Source organism: Triticum urartu, chromosome 7A, assembly GCF_056163025.1.
Source record: "Triticum urartu cultivar PI428250 chromosome 7A, HENAU_Tu73, whole genome shotgun sequence".
Taxonomy (NCBI): Eukaryota; Viridiplantae; Streptophyta; class Magnoliopsida; order Poales; family Poaceae; genus Triticum; species Triticum urartu.
The window spans coordinates 525,099,893-525,104,048 of record NC_141879.1 but is presented as its reverse complement, the minus strand read 5'-3'; the positions used below and the strand labels follow the sequence as shown (position 1 = coordinate 525,104,048).

Here is a 4,156-nt window from a genome sequence, read left to right as displayed (position 1 = left end):
TGTGTGACGTGGCGATTGTAAGCCAACTATTTATTATCCTTGATCTTGTACATGGGATTGGGTGAAGATGACCCTTCTTGCGACAAAACTAAAATGTGGTTATGCCTCTAAGTCGTGCCTTGACACGTGGGAGATATAGCCGCATCTTGGGCGTTACAGCGTCGCCCTCCTGCGCGAGTCCGTCGCCACACATCGGACGTCAAGTCTCCACTGCGCCACGCCGCCGAGATACGTCGCCATCAATGTGTAGGATGAAGCACCACTCCACCAAAGATGTCGTCCACTGGTCCTTCGAGCCCATGCACACCTCCAAGAATGACGCCCCAAGTAGGAAATGACACAAGAATGCCTCCATCACTCGATCTACTGATTTAGGGTTTCCCCCAGAAGTAGAAGATAGTGGCCTGGAACTTCTCAACAGCAATGCCATCAACAAGCGAACGACAACGAATAGTGCCGCCATCGCTGGCCTTGACAGTAGCCGAGAGCAGGTTTTCACCCAGATTTGTTCCAATAACCTCCATCAAACGTCTTTTGCACGGATCGTCCAACACCGTGGCCGCTGCATCGCCTGTCGTGAATCAACAACCGCTGACACATCCTCCGCCGGCGGCCCCCGTGATCCAGCCTTTGCTGCCCGCCGGAGCTCGCAGCCCCACCTCACCGTCGCACGCTGGCCGACGCAAATCAACGTCCGTGACCCCACCATGGAGTCGTCGAGCACTACCTGCCGATACGGCACACACCACATCGAGGGTGGCCAACGAGGGCGAAGAAACTAGATCCGGCCAAGCCCGGCCAGGATCCGACCTCTCCCCACGCTGACGCCGCTCCCGTAGCCCTGCATCTCGCCCGTGCTAAGGGCAACGCGGAAAGAGCGCGTGCAACGCCGTGGAGAGGGGAAACACCCCGCTGCCACCTTCCCTGGGGCACGCGCGGACTTCGCCAACAGCCCCTCCAGCGGCCAGGGACGGAGCTGGCTTATAGGAGCATCTCCAGCCGCGACCCCAACAGGCCCCCCAGGCAATTTTTTCGCGCCAGCACCCAAAAATCGGCCTAGTCGCGCCCCAAGGAGCCTGTTTCTCGCCGCTCTGGGTCGAAACTGGCGCCGCCGAACCCAGGCCGAACCCGGCACGCTGGGGGACGCCCGGGGACGCCGGGGCAAGCAATTTTGGCCCGAACGAACTGCGGGCCCGCCGAGTCAGCGACACTCGCCTCGCCGTCCTCACAACACCTCGGTTTCCCGCAGGGAATCAATGCCAAGGCTGCCGTCGGTCAGCCTTCCATTGATTCCTCACAGGCGGCGCGACGACGCCCCCCCTCCCGCCATGCGTACATATGGCACCTGGCTGCTATAAAAGCAAGGCCTCCCCCTCGCCTGTGGCCACACTAGCCCACAGCCGCCGTGCTCTGCCTCACTCTCCCCGTGCGCAGCCGCCGCCGACGTCCCTCCCCTCTTTCCCCAAGCCCAGCTGCGACGATGGCCGAGCGATTCCCCGACGATGGGGCGGTGGCCAACGGCTTCGGCCGCCGCTCGCTGCACGAGTGTGAGGCACACTTACTGTTCGAGGCCAACATCCCAACGCCTCCCGACAAGCGCGCAAGGCCGAAGGGGTGGAGGCTCAGCGCCAGTGGCATCCCCATCCCCCCGCTGCCCGACGTCGCCGCGCGCGCCGACTACTTCGCCGACAAGGTCGACCGTGTGCGGGCGTTGCTGACGGAGGAGCAGCGGGCCCTCCCGCAGTACGCTGCCGGCAACCATGAGGGGTGGGCGGCGTACTTTCAGCACCGGCAGGCGCAGCGGCTGGCCTCCACCAACGGGGTGCCGGTGGTGCGGGGCACCAAGAACAGCGAAGGGCGCCGCCTGTCGTGGGGCGCCCCAGCCGCTCGCTTCACGCCGTTCTCCGGCACCTCGAGGGTGGCAACGACCAGCCGTTAACGTACCCTGCCGCCCGGGCCCAGACCGGCGACCAATGTATACCGAGGGGGACGACGTCCTCTTCTTCCTCCTCCTCCCACTCCTCCTCCTCCGGGTCGCCGGCGCTGTTCAGCGTCAAGGTCGAGCCCGAGGAGACACCGCTAGGCCGGCGCACCCGCAGCGCCGACGTCGTCATCAACGAGGGTGAGCGTGCCTCCTCCTCGGCTCCTCCCTGCTTCGTCAAGCCAAAGACAAAGCCAGGGCTCGTCGCCGCCATGAAGACGGAACCGGTCCTCTCTGACGAGGCGGCCTTGAAGTACGCGCGCGAGGACTGGGCGCGGACGGAGCTGGAGCGCCAGTGCCGTGCCTTCGAGCAGTTCGCCGCTCGGCGCCGGGGCCGCGACGAGGGAGGCATTGTCGTCCTCGACGACGATAGCGACGACGACGCGCCGCCACCGGTCCGCCAGGGCGACCCCGGGCAGGGCTCGAGCAGGGGCGGCCGTGTGAAGGAGGAGAAGGACAACGATGACAATGGCGATGGCGGTGACGGCGATGGCGGCGACGGCGACGGCGGCGACTTCGCCGCGCTCAGCGCATCCTTCGGCCCATAGTTGCGGCATTTGTTTTTTAAGTATTTTCAGTTTCCTATGTAAAAAAACTATTTAAGTCGGCTAAGTAATGTCATGTTCGCCAAATTTTAGCCGAATGTTTGTCCGGTTTACCGAATTTTAGCCAAATTTCTTTTAAAAAACTTTAAAGACGCCTTCTAGGGGCGACCTTGGGGCCGGCGGCTGGGAACCCGAAAGCCCCCATGCCGATTTTTGCGCCGGTTTGCCCCCAGACGGCGATTTTACGAGCCGCCGGGGGGCCAATGGCTGGAGATGCTCTAAGCAGTGGGATGAATTGACCCCAATGAAATTAGTAAATCCTTCACTAATTTAGTACTAACTAGTAAATGCGCACGTGCAATGCACGTTAATATTTAGGCAATATATTAATTACACGCGGATATTAGGTATGCTATTATTTCTATGTTAATCCTGTAATTAGTGCAATATTTGGTATTATATTAATTGCACATTAAACACGTTTAACGCTCGCCATTGGAGCAGTCTAGGTCGTTGGATTAACTTAGTTCAATGGCTAAGATCAGTTGGATCTACCTTTTTGGGTCTTTTTATATTGATATAGATGATTACTTATTTATAGAAGATGACCCCACTGTCATAGACACGACACCATTAAAAAAATTCTAGCTTCGTCCCTGCCAGCGGCGGCAAAGCGGGGGAGCAGGGTACATGACCCCACTGTCTATGGATAATTGAAGATTACGATTAGATGATACTCCCTTCGTAAAGAAATATAAGGTAGTTTAGATCACTATTAGTGATCTTGTATTTCTTCACAGAGGAACTAGCATATATGCCCATGCGTTGCAACGGGGAAAATTGATATTTTGTACAAGCATAATGTCCCACAGCATTGGATTCATTATGAAGAACATGTTGCAACACAGCATCGTCCTTCTACAAAATGAACATAAAAAAATACGTCGCAATTTAGTCGTGTTCATATTTTCTTTGCGGGGCCTAATATCCCACTGATTTCATTTAAATACAATCCTTTTTAATGGCATTTAAGTATGATCCTTTCATTAATTACCATGAATTCCTCACCCGTTTTAGTCGGGAATCAAATCCTTCCTTTTCTAGTTTAGTAGCCCCAACACATTAAGGCCTATAGATCCTTTCTTTTAATTATCCTACCTTTTTATCTCAAATCCTTCATGTAGAATTTATTAAGACCATAATCTTTCTAATAGTTATTCCACCGATTTACCCATAATCCTTTCTTTAATTAGCCACATTCGTTTAAATATTATATTTAAGCCCACAATCCTTCCTTTATTAGCTCATTCGCTTAATTATCTCTCCCTAAACATGAGCCTTGGACCTCACCCTTCCCCATCTACAGGAACGAAGGAAGATTTGTGCGAACCCCGGGCTCTCCACCTCGCCGTTGCCGAATCGGCGGCTCCCTCACCCTCCGCAGGACGCTCCGGCGGTAGGAGGACGGGGGAGGCCCGATTTGCAGTGTGTACATAGTGTAGGAGTGCCTAGGGAGCCAGCCGGTGGCGTCGTGGAGGCGACGGTGCGACTGGATCGGCTTTTTGTAGGTGTTGGTCCCCCCTTCGATGGAGAAGTTCCGGTGGAGCTCCACGGTGGACCAGCTCCTTTC

General features: G+C 56.1%; 1 pseudogene; it reads left to right on the top strand.

Moving 5' to 3' along the window:
• Positions 1 to 273: 273 nt before the first annotated feature.
• Positions 274 to 2,197, top strand: LOC147960264 (uncharacterized; annotated as a pseudogene).
• Positions 2,198 to 4,156: the final 1,959 nt, after the last annotated feature.